Consider the following 24,075-nt stretch of genomic DNA (forward strand, 5'->3'; position numbering starts at 1 on the left):
CATTGCTCAAATCTTAAACTTCCATATGTGGATCTTTTGTAGTGTCATCTTGACCATTTTTTTTTCTCTAGAATTTTGATCCTTAGAACCTAATGGTCTGCCACACTTTAAGCGTACTTTAGATTTTTTATCGGTCTAAGATGAACAATTGTTGCAGCATGCGAACTTGCATGACCCCAAACAGAAGTGGGCAACTTAGTTTTCATCAATAATGGTATTGCTATCAACTGCATACATTTAATTAATGACTCAACAAGGCTATTTTGAGTGTGAACATGGGGTACAGGATATTCCAGTCTTATCCCAATCGATAAGCAATAGCGTAACGCCCCGTGTTTTGGGCTAGAAGGAAAACCGTCATTTCTATGCGTAGATGATCCAAAAGCCATAAATCCTATGCAAATTGTCCATGTTAATCAAGTATGTAGTGTGGTAACCTATTTGAGCATGAATTGAGATCATAAAGGTCCCCTAACTCAAGGTCAAGTTGAAAGCTTTCCTATCGTTTGAGTTTTAGTGAACGTCGAAAGTTGAATCAATGTAAATCAACCATAGCTCCTTGTATATAACTAAATGGGTGGCCTACTATATATCAAATGAAATATCTTCAAATTATCTTTCCATCGATACCAAATTTTCCTAAAACGAACACTCGATTAAAAAGTTAGAGCATTTTTAGTATCAGCATTCCCAATTGACTAGCCACGGCATTGCGATGAGCCTTAAATCAATATTTTTCAATTCCAATAGCTCACCGTGATTTTCAGCGTGCGGTGGTGAAGCCTTTTACGGTGTTCTAGTTCCGAATTTTAAATTCCAAGGTCAAACTAGATATTTTTCATGGCCCCAAACCCATCCAAACACGGGATTTAATCCCAAATACACCTAAATACATACATTTTTACCAAAATTCATAAAGAACGCTCTCTAGGGGTTCAAACAAGAATCTCAAATAATTTAAGATTCAATCATGAGTTTTTAAATATAATTAGAGATTTGGAATCCCCAATCTGTAAGCTTCAAGAATCATTCATTATTCTCCAAAATAGAGGTACGTGGGGTTTATCCTAAAAACTACATGGGCTTGAAATTGTTAAAGCATGATTTAAATGTTTTGATGCATGTATTTTATGGGGGTTTTGAAAACTATATTATTGATTATGCATTTCGGAAGTTTCAATGCTACTATTGCTTTGGCCTTGTGGTCTTTTCCCCTAAATTGATTTACATATATATGTATATGTATGAAATTGAGATTTAAGATTGTTGAGAGCATAAATTATAAATTCCCTTTCTTGTATTGAATTAAAGATTATGATTTTGTAATTTGAAAGATAATTTCACAATATTATAGCATTTGAGCATGATTTGAAATTATTGAGAGGGTGTTTCTTGATGGAAAATGTATTCTTGTAATTAAGAGAAAGAATTGCATGTGAATTGAGAACTTTGACATGACCACCTTGTACTGTACTATTAAAATGCTTGACAAAGATGAGTTTCTTGCATGTGTTTACATGAGGTTTGAGAAAGAGTATCTTTGAATTAAATTATTAAAATGATGGGCCCAAAACTTGTGTTTTGAAAATAGAGATATACGATATACTAATAATAGCTCAGAGATATGGCTTGCAAGTCAATGGTATGACGATACCATATGTATTTATGTCATAATATAGTATGTTTTCAGAGTATGTTTCAGAGCATATTTTCAGAGTATGTTTTTAGATACTGCAGGTTTTAATAGATTTTAAAAAGGGGCTAAAGAGGGTTAGGTGGTTACCTGAAGAAGGCGCGAGTTCAAGCAACTCTTAGCCTAAAATCATATTTGCCGATACGGGTAGATTATTATTGTACGATGGCGACGGTCGTGTGGCATAGTAGATTCAGAGACTCCGACCCTTGCGGTACACTTAGGTTGGGGGCTTCGTTGCCGAGTTAATGGCAATTTCCATATAGCCCATGGAATTTTTCAGAATTGTTGGGTATACCACCTAGCGCAGAAGTAACACAGATTTCTCAGACTTGGGATGATTTTTACATAGTCTTTAAAATGCCCATGTGAATTCTTACTATTTGATATACTTATGAACTGTTTTAAATTGATCTCATATATGTTGAATAATAAATAATTATTTTGGATATACTCTGCGTAACAGTACATTTGTATTGACCCCCTCCCCCCACCTCTCAGGTTCTAAGACTCAGTCTAGGGATCCAGATAAGTATTAGATAATTCAGACAGCTGATCAGATTATGTAGTGGTGAGCCTTCTCTATTTTAGAAAGCCTGTCTTCTCAGATTATGTCACTTATTTCAATTTTAGTCTACTAGGGGCCTTGTCCCAGTTTCAGACAGTTGTCAGATTTCATGTAGTAGACATTTCGCAAACTGAGTCAGATGTTATTTAGATGTAGTTGATTTACAGTTTCCAAACTTATGTTGAATTCAGAATTGACCATGTTTCTATAGCAGATTATGTTTCTGTATCTTCTTTTATTATATGAATGTTGTGCTTGATTATAAGATAAAGAAGGGCATTTTGGGCCTTCATGGTTAGGGATGTCCATCACGGCCAAGCCCTAGTTCGGGTCGAGAAAAACTTGGTATCAGATCACGATTCATGGTCCAGGGTGTCTGTAAAATTGTGTCAGGTAGAGTCTTATTTATGGGTGTGTAGCGCGCCATAATTATAAGCAGAAGGCTACTAAGCATTTAGGAATGTTTTCCTTTCTTCACATTCTAGTTCGTGCTATTGATCCATAATGTTCCTCTTCCATACTCTAATTCATGTTATGGTGTCGCCCATACGAAAGTAAAGTTATCCCAATTCTTTTCTTACTTTGATGTTCCCAGATATGTCTCGTTATTGGGGTGATTCAAGTATAGAAGTTTAGAGTCTAAATAGTATGGTCCTTTCTGATTAAGCCATATAAGAGTTTCAAATTTATGCAAGGACTTGAGAAGATTCCGTTAATGCCTCAGAGTGTATTAATTTTTTTGTAAACTTTGATTCTGATGAAATCGTGCTTTTCAGCCTGCAGTATTAAGTGTATTCAGTCCTTTTCAGAATTTATGTTGCAAATGTCATGCTTCACGGATGATGTGTAGAAGAATGTTGGAATTGTATTTCCACCTGATGAGTAGTATAGGTTAAAATATCGATCTCATGACCTATTAGTAGTTAGATTAGGCCAAGAGGTTGGTGTATGAATTCACAAAGTTAGAAGTCAAAGTGAGGGTGAATTCTATGCAAATAAATATTTTAGTTGAATAACCGATGTTTGAAGATGATTTACCACTTTATAGTGATAGACTAATGTTGTAGCTAGTTACATGTATGGATTGTATGGTAGTCTGTGGGGCTCTTTCGATTCACTAGCATAGTTGCCTTGTCATTCATCTTCTTTTCTTGTTCAAAACACAAATCAAAGTCTAGTGAAGCCGTGTGAGGCCTATGTCAATTCACTAGCAACTTGTTATTCCTCTGGTTGTTCTTGTGTTGGTTGGAACTGGGGGTTTAAAGGCGTAAGGGAAAAAAAAGTGGTAAGGGCGATTTATTGAATATATGTATAGCTGAATCTTTTGCATAAGATTGACTTTGGTAATGAAGTGATACGTCCTTGTGTGTTAGTTTAGTAGAAGGTAGAGAAGGAGTTATTAGTTAAGGTGGATTGTTGTTTGCTTGAAGTATGAAAATGGCTAGATTAGCCAGTACGTTATAATAATAAACTCATGGATGTTTGTAGAATTTGAAGGTAGTCTAAATGTACCTTGGGCAAGTCGGTGTGATGTGAGAAAGTCGTATAAGTAGATAAGATAAGATTTTATGGGGTTATAATATGAAATTAAGGTTGACCATGTCTATTATGTGACTTTTCCCCCTTGACCTTCTTTTCGTTGGTAGTTGTACACTAGTACTACCGGTGAGAAGGTATGTAGTAGATTTTTGAGGTATTTGGGTAGAATGTCCCAATTTTTATGGACTAGTATATTATGTTGCATTCTTCATTGGTGGCAGATGATTGATGCTAGACTATAGGCTTGAATTTAAATGTAGAATGTGGATGTAAAAAATAGTGGCTTAAGATTTATGATGAATGTTTTATGAGAAATGTGTGTAAGGTTGGATTGTAAATCATGCTTAGACTAGGCATTAAGTTTGAACAGTTGATGGCCATGAAGGTGGATGTGATTATATCTTGGTTAACGATACTAGTTTTATGGAAGCAATCTAGTAGGCTTGAACAGCGTATGCAAGAGCTTAAGTTTATTTGAGTCATAATAAAGTATGATGTTGTATGTATGAAGTAGAAGTATGCCAAGGTGATATGAGGTTGCAGTATATTTCTAAGACTATTACATATTGTGTGTGGCTAGTGGTACCGTTAAGTTGCTAGGAGGAGAAAAGACTAGTTAGATGGTATATGGTGTTCTAGATAGCTGAGTTAAGGAATTTTGATTGATAATGTTGAGCCTTTCGATATGATCTTGGTTCTTATAGTAGAGAGATATAAGTTTAGAGCCATTATGCTGGTAGACTATGACCGAAGTAGTATGGTTCGTCAAAGGTTTGGAGATATCCATGTTTAGTGCTAGAAGAACTTGAGTTGGTAAAAGTTCAAGATGTTATATGATAACTATTGGGGCTATAGAAACCTAAGGGTTGAATCGTAGAAGAAGGTATTAGCATTGGTTGTTAAACCTAAAGATACCGTCTTACAGGGTAAGATTAGTTTTATGTGTATTGTTATATCCCCGACTCTGGAGTAAAGTGATTTCAGTTTATACCAGAGTGTTTATAGTGGCCCATACACTTAGAGTAATGGGTTAAAGCTAAGGGGGAGATGATAGAACGAATAACTAAGTCAAGCTCTCAGATTCTAGTAGTGATATTAGTATGGTATAGAACATCAAAAAGTGAGGGTGAAGCTAGACCTATTCTTATCTCAGCATCCTTTTTCAGTTATCCCAATACCCACTCATGCCTTACATTTCAATTTCATGATCATAGTTCATGTTCATGTTCATGCTTATGTTAGAAAATCATGTGCTATTTTAGTTCCAATATAAGGAGTTTCAGTTCATTCAGTAGCCGGAATCACATTCCATATGTTATGAACACCAAATTGAGGTCATGTATCTCATGACTCATGTACTCATGCATTATAGTCTGCTCAGCTCCCATAAATCATATTGTACTCTTAATGATTAGCGAAATTCAGCTTATAGCTATGTATGCCCTAATTTAGATAGCTTTGGTGAATCCTTGATGTTGATTCATTATCCCTCAGGCCTCAGTTAAGTGTCAAGTCTCGAATAATTTCCTTTCATGCTTCAAGATTTTATGTTCTATCCTCTTAGTGACTCCTCCTTATATAAGGATATGGGTGATGAGTAAATATTTTCCTGTTGATAAAGATCATGGTATGCTTGTTAGATGAGGCCATAAGTGTGAAGTAAGATGTGGGGCCAAGTTTTTGATACATGTGATAGATAATGGAAATTGTGTGTGTATGTTCTTGGAGTAGCGCGTGGTAATTGCATTGATAGTGGTTCAGAAAATGTGTGATGTATGTCTTTATGGGTATTTTCCTTAAAGTTCATATATTGTTGTAAAGATAGGCTTGAATGACATGTTAGGATTTTAGTAAAGGAAGGCAATATGCTAGTGAATCCATAGTAAGAGTTCAAAGTTAGTTATTGAAGTGGGAAGGCATAATATGCTTAGGGTGTGAACTTTAAAAAAATGGGAGGTTGAATCATATGGTTTAGACTAGCATCATGGTGTGGCATATTGTATTTTTGTGACTTGGAGTTAGGCTTGATCACAGTGAAAGAATTTAAGCTACTTTAGACATTAGTAGAAAGATTTATCAATGCCCATATGAGAATTATAAGTTGAATCAAATGAGTATGGTATTTAAGGAGAAGAGTATTGTTAAGGGATATTCGAGAAGTGTGCTAAGCTTTAAAGTAAGAGGTTGTATTGCTTAAGGTGTGGTAATTCTATCCTAGTTTATGATTTATATGTCTATATTCCGTGTTAAAGAGTAATGTCATTATTGTGATTCCCTAGTTGGATGTCTTGTGTAACTCATGCCCAAGATCCCTTGCTTTCTAAGGCTACTAGAACTTCTTTAGAAAGGGTGTTAAAGAGATACTCCAGTCAAGTATAAGTGTCTCGTGTGATTCAGTCTGTATAGCCAGCAATTCAGTTTGACGGTTAGGCTAATCAGTTACTGTGGTTTTCCACCTTTTCACCCAGTCCTACTATCTGAAGTCTCAAGCGTATGACCATCCCAAGAGATAATCTATTTCATCCATGTAAATTGTGAATTCAGTTCAGTCAAAGCATCATGTTTCAAATTCAGCTACTTAGTCATGACTCGGTTCATAAGAGTGCAGAGCATAATTTCAAATGTTTCCAAGTATTTTAGTTCAGGCAGTAAGTAACCTGGTGTGATCTAAGACATATTGCCTCGTGATTCGTACTTTCATAAGTTATCACTTCTCAATTCAATATGTATGATTTGATTATGAACACTTCAAGGGAATCTTAATCTCTCAGCATGAATCAGCTCCTTGAAGTAAGTGAAGTCAAGTCAACTAAGAATTCAGTTTCATGATAGAAGTTTAAATTTTTCAGATCAGTTATATCCTTTCTTAAAAGACACATCAGGTCCGCGTTATTCCATGCCTTTAATCTTCAACGTTCCTACCCATCATTCGGGGATGAAAGACCCCAAGGTGGAGATATTGTAACGTCCCGTGTTTCACGCTAGAAGGAAAACCATCATTTCTATGCGTAGATGATACAAAATCCATAAATCCTATGCAAATTTTCCATGTTAATCAAGTATGTAGTGTGGTAATGTATTTGAGCATGAATTGAGATCATAAAGGTCCCCTAACTCAAGGTCAAGTTGAAAGCTTTCCTATCGTTTGAGTTTTAGTGAACGTCGAAACTTGAGTCAATTTCAATCTAACATATCTCCTTGTATATAACTAAATGGGTGGCCTACTATATATCAAATGAAATATCTTCAAATTATCTTTCTATCGATACCAAATTCGCCTAAAACAGACACTCGATGAAGAAGTTAGAGCATTTTTAGTGTCAGCATTCCCGATTGACTGGCCACCGCATTGCGATGAGCCTTATATCGACATTTGTTAATTCCAGTAGATCACCGTGATTTCCAGTGCACCGCGGTGAAGCCTTTTACAGCGTTCCAGTCCCGGATTTAAATTTCTAGGTCAAACTAGATATTTCCCATGGCCCCAAACCCATCCAAACACGGGATTTAATTCCAAATACACCAAAATACATACACTTTCACCAAAATTCATCAAGAATACTCTCTAGGGTTTCAAACAAGAATCTCAAATAATTCAAGATTCAAGCGTGAGTTTTTAAAGATAATTAAAGATTTGGAATCCCCAATTCGTAAGCTTCAAAAATCATTCATTATTCTCCAAAATAGAGGTACGTGGGGTTTATCCTAAAAACTACAGGGGCTTGAAATTGTTAAAGCATGATTTAAAGGTTTTGATGCATGTATTTTATGGGGGTTTTGAAAACTATATTATTGATTATGCATTTTGGAAGTTTCAATGCTACTATTGCTTTGGCCTTGTGGTCTTTTCCCCTAAATTGATTTACATATATATGTATATGTATGAAATTGAGATTTAAGATTGTTGAAAGCATAAATTATGAACTCCCTCTCTTGTATTTAATTGAAGATTATGATTTTATGATTTGAAAGATGTTTTCACAATATTATAGCATTTGAGCATGATTTGAAATTATTGAGAGGGTGTTTCTTGATATAAAATGTGTTCTTGTGTTTAAGAGAAAGAATTGCATGTGAATTAAGAACTTTGACATGACCACCTTACTATACTATTGAAATGCTTGACAAAGATGAGTTCCTTGCATGTTTTTACATGAGGTTTGAGAAAGAGTTTTTTTGAATTGAATTATTGAAATGGTGGGCCCAAAACTTGTGTTTTGAAAACAGAGATATATGATAGACTAATAATGGCTTAGAAATGTGACTTGCAAGTCAATGGTATGACGATACCATATGTATTTATGCCATAACAGAGTATGTTTTCAAAGTATGTTTTCAGAGCATGTTTTCAGATACTGCATGTTTTAATAGATTTTAAAAAGGGGCTTAAAGAGGGTTAGGTGGTTACCCGAAGAAGGCGTGAGTTCAAGCAACTCTTAGCCTGAAATCGTATTTGCCGATACGAGTAGATTATTATTGTACGCTGGCGACGGTCGTGTGGCGTAGTAGATTCAGAGACTCCGAACCTTGCAGCACACTTGAGTTGGGGGCTTTGCTGTCGAGTTAATGGAAGTTACCATATAGCCCATGGAATTTTTAAGAGTTTTTGGGTATACCACCTAGCGCAGAAGTAACACAGATTTCATAAACTTGGGATGATTTTACAGTCTTTAAAATGCCCATGTGAATTCTTACTATTTGATATACTTATGAACTTTTTTAAACTGCTCTCATATATGTTGAATAATAAATGATTATTTTGGATATGCTCTGCGTACCAGAACATCTGTATTGACCCTCTCCCTCCTACCTCTCAGGTTCTGAGACTCAGTCTAGGTGTCCAGATAAGCAGTAGATAATTCAGACAGCTGATCAGATTATGCAGTGGTGAGCCTTCTCTATTTCAAAAGGCCTATCTTCTCAGATTATGTCACTTATTTTATTTTTGGTCTACTGGGGGTCTTATCCCAGTTTCAGAAAGTTGTCAGATTTCATGAAGTAGAGATTTCGTAGATTGAGTCAGATGTTATTTAGAAGTAGTTGATTTACAGTTTCTAAACTTATGTTGAATTCAAAATTGACCATGTTTCCGTAGCGGATTATGTTTCTGCATCTTCTTTTATTATATGAATGTTGTACATGATTACCAGATAGAGAAGGGCATTTCGGGCATACATGGTTCGGGATGTCCATCACGGCCAGGCCCTAGTTAGGGTCGTGACAAATAGTCATTAAATGCTTGGGATGAAAATTCTGCAGCATTATCAAGGCGAATAGACTTAATTTGATTATCAGGAAATTGAGCCCATAATCGTATTATTTGTGCCAACAATTTTGCAAATGCCAAGTTGTGAGATGACAAAAGGCACACATGAGACCATCTAGAAGAAATATCTATTAGGACCATGAAGTATCTAAACGAACCACTTGGTGGGTGAATTGGTCTATAAATGTCCCCATGTATGCCTTTCAAGAACGCGGGGGACTCAATTCCAACTTTTGTTGGCGATGGTCTCACAATCAGCTTTCCTTGATAACAAGCATTACATGAAAATTCACCATTCGAAAGAACTTTTAAGTTCTTTAATGGATGCCCATTTGAATTTTCTATTATTCGTCTCATCATTATTGATTCTGGATGTCCCGGATGATCATGCCAAAGTATGAAAGTATTGGAATCAGTAAACTTCCGATATATGATAGAATGTGCCTCAATTGCACAAATCTTTATCCAGTACAGGACAAAAGATAAAGCAGGGAACTTTTCAACAACACATGTCTGCCCAGAGACATTCTTAGTGATACCAAGATATTCAAGATTCATCTCATCAAATGTCTTGATATGATAACCATTTTCACGGATATCTTAAAAACTCATCAAGTTTTTTCGAGACTTGGGAGAGAACATAGCATTATTTATGATGAGTTTAGTTCCCTTAGGCAAGATTATAATGGTTTTTCCGAAGTCTTCAATCAAATTAGCACTACCAGAAATTGTAGTAACATTAATCTTGTCCATGTTTAGATGAGAGAAATATTTCTTGTCTTTGAATATCGTATGTGTAGTGCCAGAATTAATCAAATAAATATCTTCTTGAAAATTATCCATATCTTATCCTTAGCCTTCAAATTTAAGACGGTAGAGTCTCGTGCTAATAACGTGTCATAAAACAAAAAAGAATAAAGAACAAGAGTAGAGAGAATAGAGAGAGTAATTCTTATTTCTTCTTTTAAGGAATGATTTACAATGAAGGAAGCCCTTCTATTTATAGGGGGAATTTTCCCCTAGTTTCACACTAAAAGACAAATACATCAAATCCTGATAGACATCAAATAGATCTTCATAGATCTTGATAGACATTCACTATAATTGATATATATCATAACAAAAATAAATTAAAAAGGTCACCTCAAACACACGTGCCTAAATATGTTTGAAAATAGACATTTGGTCCCCTCAGTATTGAGGTGTGTTTCTCAAACTAATGACTTATAGTTTAGGTGTATTTCTAACGAAATTCTCAAAAAAAAAATATTTTAAGCAATTTTTTATACTTGAATTTAATCCCAATGAATTCATTGTACTTAGCTGTTTTGTGTATGTACCTTTCTTTTTTTGGAAAAAAAGTCATGCTACTTTTTACTGTATACCTTCTAAATGCTTGTATAAGTTAAAACTGTCAACTGGGCCAAACCAGTTCAAATCGGCACCCACCCAGTTTTTGTTACTGATTTTTGGCCCGATTTGGTCCTGGGTCTTGTCTTATTGGGCTGGTTCGGTCTGGGCCCAATAGTAAAAACTGAGCCTGTGATCTACCTACTTAGCTTTAAATCGGTCCAAATAAGTCAAAATGTAAAAAAATTGAATTTACATGTTTTTTCAATGTATACTATATATACACTTATATACATTTTAAATACATTAAACAATAAACGTATAACATATATACATTACATATTATACTACTTTAAATTTTAGAAAACATATTCACGTGTATACATTAAATATATACTACTTTAGAGTCTATAGAAAATATATATACACATATATACGTACAATATAATATATATAGTACTTAAATACAACTTGAAACAATATACATACATCGTATATACACTATTTATATACTACTTTAGAAAATATATACACATGTTTTCATTAAATATATACTACTTTAGAATCTATAAAAAATACACACACACACACACATATATATACTACTTAAAATACTACTTGAAACAATATACATACAGCATATATACACTATATGTATGCTGCTTTAGAAAACATATACACATGTATACATTAAGTATATACTATTTTAGAGTCTATTTAAAATATATACACATATATACGTACAATATAATATATATATATATATATACTACTTAAAATACTCTTTGAATCAATATACATACAACATATATACACTATATATATACTACTTTAGAAAAACATAATACACATGTATACATTAAATATATACTACTTTAGAGTCTATAGAAAATATATACACATATATGTTGAATATATACTACTGAAAATACCACTTGAAAGTTGAAAGATATATGCATTACATGCTATAGTACTTTAAAAAATATACACATATATACATACAAGATTACAATGTATGCTACTTAATATAATAATACTTGAAGTTTTTGAACATATATTCAAAAATTTACAATTTTACATGCAACACTTAAGAGATAAAATTATAGTATTTTTATAGGTCAATACTAGTTGTCTAAGTAATATTTGCTAATATTATTTTTTTCATTATATGGATAGATGTTTGTTATGTTTATTACTTAGTCTAAAGTTTGATAGTAAATTAGTAATATATTAAAAGTATTTAATTAAAACTAGACATTCAATTTAAATTAAAAAATAAGTAAGGAGTGAATGAATGTTGCATTTTATTGATTGAAAAAGGATCCAAAACTTATAATTTACATGAATGAAAAATCTACAAATTTTGCATCACTTTTTCCAACTCATGCATGTTAACATTAATGAAAACTGTCATAGGAAAGTCAAAATCAATGGGGGCAAAGGCTAAACCATGAATTGGGCTTGATTGTGCTGAGTTCTCTCTTGAAGTCATAATTTCTTCAAGATTTGGTTCATCTTTCGGCTTCTCCACAATTCCTTGATTTCTTCATTCCTCTTTAATTCAATATATAAGCCAAACTAGAACATTCATAGCATTGCTTCCTAATGAGTGTCGATTTTCTCCAAGTTGTTATCGTCCCTGACTAAAAGCACTCTCCGATGCAACGGTTGACATTGAAACATTCAATATATCTCTAGCTAATCTTAAAAGCACCGGCTATTATTTTTTATTATTCTTTCATCCAGCGCGCAGATCCTTGCTCTACGATCCTCTATCGGCTATCGAAAAAGATACTTAAGCTCTTTCCGAGAATTTGTTCTGTGTGAAGAAGGCTGCACCCTATCCCAAACATTTAAACCAAAAAAATAATCAGAATGACTACTATGTGCCTGTCTTTTAGAAGTGATGGCTCATTGGGAGCTTAAGGAGAGACAGTTGGAGTGATATTTGTCGGTACGACTTCATCAAGTAAATCAGCATAATGGTTATATATGTAAGACCCCACAAAATTTCTAACTTAACTCAGTCCTTTAAGCTTGTTAAGGGGTCCCAGACTTAAAAAAAAAATCTAGCTAAGTATTCAGACTTAGTTTATTTTAGCCTTCAAAAGTTGGCAATCTCATTTCGCAATCTTAATGTCCTTTAAATGTCTATGTTTTAGCTAATTCATGATTAGGAAGTTCAATAGGTGTTCTTGGATAAGTTTTAAATTTTTCAAACTTTGTTTGAAGCTCCTTTGAAATCCCAAAACAGTAAACCAATGCGATCTTAGCGCGCCGCGTCGCCTATCACGTTGGTTTATATTTTCCCTAGCTAACAGCATCAAATTTCAGAGAGTCGACACGATCTTAGCATAATGAGTAGTATATCGTGTCGATGTCATCAACGCACTGCGTAGACTTATGCGTCGGTAACCTAATTTTAGTCATTGAAAGAATGCATTCTTGGGGGTATTTGGGTCTTTTTCCCCTAACTCTCAGCCCCTAAAACATGAAATTTAATACCCTAGAAAGCAAATAAACTCATTCTTTCTCAATTTCTCTCAAGAACAAGCCTTAGGGTTTTTAAATTTCAAATCAAGAACTCAAGATTTCCATCATTAAATTCCAGAAATTCTTCAACAAGGTATGTAAAGTGTTCATCCAAGGGTCCCTTCCACCCTTGGAGTTAAAGAAACTTATTTTAAAAATATGAATTATGATTTTCATATTGTGGGTTTGAATGTAATCACATTGACGTTGTGGTATGTGTTCCAAGTTGAAATCTTTATGTATTTCTTGATAGTATGATAGCATGTGAGTTGAATTTTGATTCTCTTATATTGAAACCCTTGAATTATGAAGTCATGATGTATTAGCATTGTTGTTTATGCCCAAGTATGAATCTACGCCTGCCATGTGTTTGATAAAATGCTAAATTAAGATTATGGTGCTTTTATGATTCTTTGGGGATCTAAATGATGAACTTATACTATACCCACATATACACAATGTATTTCATGCTAAAGCTATACCTTGTATGTGTTTGATGGAATGCTCATGAGATTGGTTTAATAAAATTATGATGTGTTAGCATGCATTCCTATTCATGTGCAAGTTCATGACTTTCAAGTGATTGATGAAATACCTCATAGATTGTATTGTGATTTGTTGACTATTGTCAAGTATTCAAGAATTGTCATGTCTTATTGTTTTTATGCTATCGAGTTCTGGAGGTATTTAATACCCGATAATTTAGTTGTGGGCCTAGAGCCAGTGTCAGTTACCAAACAGTATGAATTATGTCACTGACAGTAGTACTCTAGTTCAGTTACAGAACTCAGGAAAACTCAGTAAACTCAGTATCAATCCAGTCCCATTCAGTATTCAGTTCAGTCCTCAATAATCTCAGTTATCTAACAGAACTCAGTAGTATTCCATCAGTCAACGAAACTCAGTAAACTCAGTTCAGTTCAGTTAATTAGTACAATCAGTAACAGCTCAGTCCAACCTGGTATAAACTAGGAAATCAGTCCAATGTCTACTCAGTTGGGAGTAGGATTCAGCACCGAGTGAACCCAGGGATGGGGGCTCACCCACCAGCAGAGGGTGTGATCCTTAGAAGCAATCCTTGTATGCCAGAACTACGTAGCCAACATAGGTTGAGAGATAACCCTATGATTCTAGGGTTAATACACCTCATTCGAGTTCTTCTACCAGTGAAGGGTTGACGAAAGATCTTCCTGTCAGAGAGGGTAAACTCACAACTTGTCTTTACCCATAGTACAATACTGACATCCTTCTAATTGTGGTTATAGGTTGGACCCCAAATAGTTTAGAAGGGGGCATGTCGATTAGATGATTACCTCTCACAATATCAGTCTCAATCGTCAGTAAAGAACTCAGATAGTTCTACAAATTTTAGGATTGTCAGATACAGTCACTCAGATCAGTATGGAACTCAGCTAGTTCCATCAGAAATAGGACTGTCAGACACAGTCACTCAGCAAACTGTATATCAGTTATCAATTATATCAGTTATAAGTAATCCATGCTATCAGTAAACACAGTATTCAGAATCCCTATGACTTCAGTTACAGTTATATATATTTATGCACATATTCTCACGTTGTCATGTTCATGTTATTCAGTCAGTTATAGTTCATACATATGAAGCCTTGCATTCAGGCTTACCTCACTTTCCGTACCAGTATATTCACTCGTACTGATGCATACTGTTTTTTGTGCTATGGTGTTTTATACCATAGGTTCAGACGTACAGGCTCCAGAGCACCCTTAGCAGATCAGACTTTCAGCAGATAGAGTAGTGGTGAGTCCTCATAGTTTGAGGACATATTATTCATTCAGTATCTCAATTTATTTTTAGTAGTTAGAGTTAGTTGGGGGCTTGTCCCATCAAATCCACAGTTCAGACAGTTTTAGAGGCTTTTCAGACTAGATATTCAGATAGTATTCAGTATTTCAGATTTTGATAATTTTATCAGATTTTATTATTTCTCTTTATCAGTATTACAGTTTTGAACCTAATGGCATTTCAACGCATTATTTTGAATTATGTATTATTATTAATCAGTTATTGCAGCAGGTACCAGTCATGGTTTAGCTTGTGGCATTTGAGATTATAAGCACCGTATAGCATCTGGGGTACCAGACTCGAGGCGTTACAAACTTGGTATCAGAGCCTAAGCTTCAATAGAGTCCTAAAAAGTCTAAAAGTCACATCTAGTAGAGTCTTTTGCATGGGTGTGTAGCGCGCCACACTTATGTACAGAAGGCTATGAGATGTTGGAGTAATAGTTTCCCTTCTTTCAATATTCATGTCGTACGAGTGAGCATGAGCTCCAGTTAAGCTCTCATTCTAATCCACTTTTTCCTTTCAATTATAGAACATACCTCCCAAAAGGACTAACGAAAGAAGAATCAAAAAATAGTCAGCACCTCAGCCCATTCAGGCAGATCCCTTGGACGAGCATGTCTCTCATGCAGAATTCAGAAATGCATTCACTATTCTAGCCAATTCAGTAGCAGCCCAGAATGAATGGCTAGTTGTTGCTTTGGTCAACCCAGTGGCCAATATTTCTACAGCCAGGATTCAGGACTTCACTCGAATAAATCTTTCTTTATTCTCAGGATCTAAGATAGAAGAGGATCCATAGGAGTTCCTCGATTAGGCTCTGAAAGTCACAGATATCATAGGAGTGACTTTCAGTGAGAGTCCTAAGTTAGCTTCCTATAAGATACAAGATGTACCCCATACGTGGTTTAAGCAATGGAAGGTAGACAGGGGTCCAGATACAGAGCCCATAGAATGGGAAGAGTTTGTTATGGCCTTTTTAGATGGATTCTTTTTTTTAGATCTGAAAAAAACCAAGGTGTTGGAGTTCATCAATCTCAGGCAAGGCAGTATGAGTGTGAAAGAGTATTCCCTCAAGTTTACTTAGTTAGCTAGGTATGCTCCCCACGTAGTAGCAGACAATAGATCCAGAATAAGCAAGTTTGTGTCTGGGGTATCGGGTAGAGTGGTTAAGAAGTGCAGGACTACAATGTTGATTAAGAAGATGGACATATCTAGGCTTATAGTCCATGCTCAATAGATTGAGGAGCAGAAGCCTAAAAAGAAGGAGATAGAAAATAAGAGATGTAGAACAAGTAGTTTTAGCTTTGCTCAGCTCAAGTTAGAAGGTGGGAATCATTTTCAGTTCTGCTCAAAATCTACAGCCCCAGTTCCATCTTCAACTAGTGCACCAGTACCAAAGTTTAGGAATGACAGTCATGATGGGTACCAGGCTCTAAAACCCAGAGTAGTGCAAGCGGTGTTTGAACTAATCTACTTTGCAAAGAATGTGGTAATAATCATACGGATATGTGTAGAGCCAGTAGTGATGTGCATTTTGGATATGGCAAGTCAGGTCACAGAGTCTGAGATTGTCCTAAGCCTGACCTACGAAGTCAGCACAGTCGTTCTTCAGCTCATTCTGGTCGCCCGAATCAGCAGAGTGCCACCTCCAGTACCGCCAGTAGCAGCGCCCAAATAGGCTTTATGAACTTCAGTCCAAGCAACATCGAGAAAGTTCTCCTAATACAGTTACTGGTATATTATAGACCTTCCATTTCACATGTTTATGACTCATCCGATTCAGGAGCTTCTCTGCCTTTTGTAATTTTTTGTATAGCAGTTAACTTTAAAGTCAGACCAAATATTAACAAAACCTTTCTTAGTCTCCACCACAGTGGGTCAGTTTATCGTAGCCCAACGAGTATACAGGAACTGTTCAGTTATGATATCTCAAGAAGTTAGGCTTCCAGATTTCAGTAGTAATATTAGTACGTATAGAAAAGTAAAGGGTGGGAATGATGCACAACCTGTCTTTACCTCTGTTCAAAGTTTTGTACTTCAGTCATCATGATACCTATGCATGATTTACGTATCAGCTCCATGAATACAGCTTATATTCATGTACTTTCTATAGAATCATGTGCGCTTACAGTTCCTAGTATGAGGAGTTCCAGTTCACTCAGTAGTACGAATCATATTCCATAAGTGCAGAAAACTCCTAACTTAGGTAATGCAACTCATGACTACTACTCTTATGCCTTACAGTGTATTCATCCCCATTACAGTCTCAATTATAGTCATCGTTACAGTCTCAGACATGCCAGCTTCAGTCTCAGGATTGCTTGACTATAGTGTACAGTTATCAGTTACTCAGATTTTTAGTACTTCAGTACCTCAGTTTACAGACTATTTTAGAATCATATCATATGCTTGGTCTTGTATTCTCAAATAATACAGTTTTTATGAATTCGTGCTCAGTTATTTTATGTTATCCAGTAGTCCTTACCTCATATACATGACACTCTATTATTTCAGTTCAGTTATTCAGGCTAAGTACAGTTCTATTTTGCAGACCCAGTAATTTAGCTAATTTGATAAGTTAGTATGATTATGCATTCGTTCTCAGCACCCATGCAAATATTTTTAGTAGTCTTAGGTGAAGGGTTGTACTAAGATGGAGAGTATAATTGAAAAGATATTCAGGGGATATCTCTAAGCTCAAAAATTTTAGTTGTAGTGCATAAGGCTTAGCCACTTCATCTTAGATGATGTTTCGTAGGCCACAACTCATATTACAGAACTTATTTAGACCATTCCAAGATTTCTTTACCCCCTAAATCTACGAGAACTCTATAGAAAGAGCGTCAGAAAAAGGCCTCAGTAGAATATAAGTTTTCAGCATAAGTTAGTCCACAGAGCCAGTGATTCAGTTTAGCAGTCAAACGGACAAGTTCGTATGGTTTACCATCTTTACATTTATTCGTACTATCCGAACTCATTAATGTAACTGTTCCAAGATGGGGAAACCAGGTAGTTACGTATTCATCCCATTCCATGTATCATGTCTCAGTTTCAGACCCCAGATATCATATCTAATCACGACTCGATTCTTAGGTACCCTGCGCATCATCCTAGTTTTCCTCAGTATCTCTGCCAAGTCAGTATTCTTCAAGGGACATAATGCCCCAAGAAGGGAGATGCTCTATAACCCCTGAGCTATCATGTCCTAAACTCTTCAGTTTATTTTCACATAAAGAATCCAATTTGGAATGGTAGGTACTCATAGGTTGACCCTCAAGTTCCAATCTCAGTCGTGATCCATGTATTCAGTGGCTTAGTTCAGTGCCTAATATTCAGTCCATGTATCATACTTCAGACTCAGTAATGTCCCCAAATCCCTATAGTCAAATTTCTTTGGCGGAATAAGCCCGTCGAGGGAGCTACTTGGGAAGCAAAAGTAGAATCCAGTCTCAGCCCAAGGTAATGGCTTTCCTTATGCTTATTCAGTTTCATGCTCAGATTTTCATTACAAAATTGGTATCATTTACTATTGCATACTTAGTCATATGTTCATGAGCCAGTTCAATCATGTATTTATGCACCAGATAAGCATAATCAGTATGAGAAACTCAGATTATCAGTACTTTCAGTCATGCATTCATACATGCATTAGATATGCATATTCAATATGAAATTCATCTTGTCAGTAATATTAGTCCTACAGTCAGGTCGCAGATGTTCATATCCAGTAAGTAGATTCAGCCTACTAGTACTCTTAGTTCAGTCAGTCTCATTCGAGAATGAATGTTCCCAAGGGGGAGATATTGTAAGACCCCGTAAAATTTTTAACTTAGTTCAGTCCTTTAATCTTGTTAAGGGGTCCCAGATGTAGAAAAAAATTATAGCTAAGTATTCAGACTTAGTTTATTTTTACCCTTCAAAAGTTGGAAATCTCATTGCACGACCTTAATGTCCTTTAAATGTCTATGTTTTAGTTAATTCACGATCAAGAAGGTCAATAGGTGTTCCCGTACAGGTTTAGGATTTTTCGGACTTTGTTTGAAGCTCCTTTGGAATCCCAAAACAGTGAAATATCATGATCTTGGCGTGCCATGTTGCCTATCGCGTTGGTTCATATTTTTCCCATCTACTAGCATCAAATTCCAATGAGTTAGTACAATCTTGGCGCGACGTGTAAACTATCACGTCGATGTCATCGACGCGCCGCGTAGACATGTGCATCGGTAACCCAATTTTAGTCATTAAAAGACCGCGTTCTTAGGGGTATTTGGGTCTTTTTATCCCGACCCTCAGCCTTCAAAACACAAAATTTAATACCCTAGAAAGCAAATAAACTCATTCTGTCTCAATTTCTCTATCTCAACTTCTCTCAAGAACAAACAAGCTTTAGGGTTTTTAAATTTCAAATCAAGAACTCAAGATTTCCATCATTAAATTCTAGAAATTCTTCAACAAGGTATGTAAAGTGTTCATCCAAGGGTCCTCCACCCTTGGAGTTCAAGAAACTTCTTTTAAAAACATGAATTGTGATTTCCATGTTGTGGGTTTGAATGTAATCATTTTGACGCTGTGGTATGTGTTCCAAGTTAAAATCTTTATGTATTTCTTGATATTATGATAGCATGTAAGTTGAATTTTGATTCTCTTATATTGAAACCCTTAAATTATTAAGGCATGATGTATTAGCATTATTGTTTATGCCCAAGTATGAAGCTACGCCTACCATGTGTTTGATAAAATGCTAAATTTAGATTATAGTGCTTTTATGATCCTTTGGGGATCTAAATGATGAACTTATGCTATACCCACATGTTCACAATGTCTTCCATGCTAAAGCTATACCTTGTATGTGTTTCATGGAATGCTCATTGTTGACACCTAATTTTTACCCTCCGCGACTAAATTTAATCCTGAGTTTTTTTATTTTTAATAAAATTAAAATATTTATTTCATCCGAATAAAAATTTATTAAATATATTTGTACATAATTTTATCATTTTAAGTAGTGATTATAATTTATCGTATTCAATTATACAAGATTTTAATATTTTATTACTTAAATATTTATTTTATAAAATATTGGATTTTAATCAAGGCTTAGAGATTCAAATGATTAAAGTTTTGATTTAAATATAATTTACTCTCAAAAAATAATTTATTCGGATAAATATGTGTTTGATTTTATAAAATCAAGAAGCCCAGGATTAAAGGAAGTATTAATTCACATCGAATTTTAATTTAATTTAGCCAATCTAGTAGATTTGGCCATAATTGAAATCAAATTGGCCATAATTGTAATGCAATCCGTCAATTGATTTTTAATTTGGTCAAAATTAAATAAATATGGCTAAATTTTAAATTCCAATTGGAGTTATATTTTAAATAACCCAATATTCTCAAAAACATTCATAACTTCTACCTAATTCCACAAAAAAATAATTTAAATTGTACTACATTGTACTATTTCCCCCCAACTTTGTCTTTTCCCAATTTTCAAATTCAAAAGTTGTACTACATTGTACAATTTTCCACCACATTATCTTCCACCTCACCTTATCTTCAATTTTAAAATTTTAAAAATACCCTTAATTGCTTTTTCTCCCACATTGGTGGAAGAGAGGAAAAAAAATCTCATTCTCTCCTATAAATACTACCACTACTTTAGTAAAAATGGGGGAAAAGAAAAAAAGAAAAAGGCTAGAAAGGTGAAAAAATCCTTTTTGAGCAAAATAGTTATTTTTATTTAGTAAAAATTTTTGTTTCATAGAGTTGGTCAGCTAATAAAAAATTTCAAGTTGCCGGCGACATTTTTTTGGTGGTGGTTGATTCCGACGAAGCTCATAATCTCGTTTTGCTTCCCCAAAAAGGTAAACACATCTTTTTTTTTTTAGTTTTTGTTATCGTTTTCTTCTTCATCTTTTTTCTTCTTCATAGTTCATAGATATAATTTTGTTTGCTGGGATTGTATGTTGTAGATGGCCTTAAAGGCCCTAGGATGTTGTGGTATCGATATTCTAATTATTTTCATGTTCGTATCGATATTCTAATTATTTTCATGTTCATGATATAAAAATGAGCTAACAATAGTTGTATGTGTCTTTTTTTTGCTTTATTCTTTGATTATTTTGGATAAAGTTTCAATCTTTGCTTAAAAGATGTATTTATGCTTTGTTTAAACTCATTGTTGTTGATATATTTGTTTTTAGCATGTAAAGTTATTTTCTTTATGTTGAAAAGAATAGTTAATGTTGAATGTTTCGCCTTTTCACCTTATTCTTTGATTATTTTGGATAAAGTTTAGATCTTTGCTTGAAAAACATAATTATGTCTTGCTTAAACTCATTATTATTGAATATGTTTATTTTTAGCATGTAAAGTTATTTTCTTTATGTTGAAAAGAATAGTTTATATTAATTGTTTTGCCTTTTGACCTTATTCTTTGATTATTTTGGATAAAGTTTAGATCTTTACTTGAAAAGTCATACCCATGTCTTGTTTAAACTCATTGTTGGTAGACATGTTTGTTTTTAGCGTGTAAAGTTATTTTTTTTATGTTGAAAAGAATGGTTAATATTGATTGTTTTGCCTTTTGACTTTATTCTTTGATTGTCATGTATAAAGTTTTGATCTTTGCTCAAAAGACAAACTCATGTCTTGTTTAAATTTATTGTTGACGGATATCTTTGTTTTAGCTGTAAAGTTGTTTCTTTTATATTGAAAAAATAATTACTATTGTTTGTTTCGCCTTAATAAAAATAGTAATTGATTAAGTCAAGAATTTTTCATTTACTTATTAATTATTTTAAGAGATCTCCAAAATCTTCATATAAGATATGAAGTGCTAGCTTTATTTTTTATCCACGATATTTATTCTACTTTTTCGCATGTTTTCAAATTTGTCAAAATGATGCGAAAGTTCGAATTTTTGTGGCTAAATAGAATTATTTAGATATTTTCAAGTCATGCATAGTATGATTGTGACAATATTTCACTTTTAGAAATGCTAAACTTTATTCTAATTTTCTTGCGCCATTTGGATTGTTATATGTGCTCTTTGTAAGTGTAAAGATTTGATTCGTGTCTCTCACTGATTCATAATATCAAAGGAGAATCAACGATGTCTTAGAAATATAAATCATAGATCATTACACGTTTTTTCTCATAAAATTTTGGTTGTAATTTAGATGTATGAATTTTCGTTAATGTTGCCTTAATTGAAATTTAAAGATTCTCTTGCTTGAAAAGTTAACCTTTATTATTTTTTTTTATGGATTAGTATCTATGTTTGTTCAATTTTAGAAGTCATGAGTATTTTCCTTGTTGCCTCATCCCTTTACTTTCACAAGCTTACGTTGTTTGTTTCTTGCATTAATTCATTGAATATGGCCTTCTTCCTTTTACCTTTATTCATTCTTGTATGAACATAAATCATGAGGCATGTAAGTAGGTGTCTTTGCTTTGCATTTTATTTGTCGACTCTCATTCTTGTGCAAGTGTGCTTACCATTGTCATTCAAAATTGGTTCTTGATATTTTCTTTTGCTTTGAAATATGTCACTTTTATGCCTTGAACGTATATTAATTTATTCATCTTTTCTTCGCATGCAAAAAAATGTCTCGACTCCAAATGGATTCCTCTCCTCTTGCATTTCGTAAGGGGCTAATGAGGTCTACCCCTTCGAGTCAAGTTCGAAGATTAAACCCGAGGTCCACTACATGGCGTGCGGGTGCTTAAAGATAGACGAAGAAGGGAAATGGGTCAAAACCCATTGATGAGGTCATTAAGAGACTTGAAAAGTCTCAATTTTTATTATTGTCTTCTTTTTATTTATTCATTTAGTCATTTATTTATTCATTCATTTCGGCCTCGAAGCCAAAGTTGTATTTTATATAGGTGGAGTAAGACTCGAGCCAAAGGCTCGAAAAATAGTTTAGGACAGGTGAAATGGGTCGGAATCCTGACTAGACTAGGACAGATCTCGTTGATTTGGGTTCAATAGCCTAAATCCTTTACTTTATCCTCTCTTCCCCTTTTATGTGTTTATTTGTTTATTAGTTTTGTTTAGACTTAGTTAAAATTCCTACTAAGTTGCCTAAATCTATTTTACACAAGTCCTTTTTTTTTAAATCAAATCACTATTTCAACAAATTAATCTTTTCAGAAGTTAATCAAAAGATGTTTTCAAACAGTCCGGATAATCGCAAGTTAGCGGACGTTTTAGGTGCCTAACACCTTCTTAAAATGTTAATAGGAACCGCTTATCTAGAATCTCTAACTTAAAATGATTTTTTTATTTTGAATCGTTTGAAGTAACTCTCTAAAGGTTTCTTAATTCCTTTTCAAAATTAAGTGACGACTCTTCTCAAAAAGTCAAAATTTCTCCGCAAAACAGAAATGACCACTCTGCTGGGGATTTGCAACTAGGTTCTAACCAAATGTTTGATTTCGTCTTTTGATTAACTGTTTATGTGTTTATATGTTTCGATTCTGTAAAGTTTAACTAACACATCTCATGGCATATTCCTGCTTTATTTAAACTATTTTGGGGTTTTGTGGATGTCCCAGCCTCTATTGTTCAATTGGAAAATGTGTTGGAAATATGAACGGCTTATTAGCACATGAGTCGTCTGATGGCTGTTCGTATTTTCAAACTCAAGTTGTTCGCTTGAGAACCAATGTTCAAACCTACTCTAGACACCTAGGATAGAACGAAATCAAAACCCAATTTTAGGCATGAGCCTAAGACGACCCAATACCCGAGCGGGGTATTGGGCCCATTAGAAAACTTGTCCTGCATCTACTGACCCCGAGTCAATTATAGACAAACCATATTTATGTGTTGAAGAAAATGTATGCCTGTCTAATTCAATCCATTATCCTTTGGGGGTCGGTTAAAAGCTTGATTTGCTTACTTTCACAAGAAGAATTAAAGCAAGTTAAGCAAGAAATTGATCGATTTGGGAGGTTGCATTTAAGGCACAGTTTGAACGTCAACAGATGTCACCAATTGCAACACCCCGATTTTCTGAACCGGAATGCTACACGGTGCTCATGACCCCGAAGGACCACAAGCTAACCCATGACTGATATCTGTACCTGTAACTGCATAACATTCATATAAAATGTGGAAACATGAACAAAGAGGGCATAAGGTTCAATCTTAAATAATAAGATATCTGAAATAAGGTGGTATCACAGTACCAAAACAAAACTGAAAATACTAAAGTCTAAATCTGAAAACTCTATAATCATCTAAAAGCTTCTAAACTGTCTGAATAAGGAGTTGAAGGAATATGTCTCCA

The sequence above is a fragment of the Capsicum annuum genome, chromosome 7 (assembly GCF_002878395.1).
Source record: "Capsicum annuum cultivar UCD-10X-F1 chromosome 7, UCD10Xv1.1, whole genome shotgun sequence".
Lineage (NCBI taxonomy): Eukaryota > Viridiplantae > Streptophyta > Magnoliopsida > Solanales > Solanaceae > Capsicum > Capsicum annuum.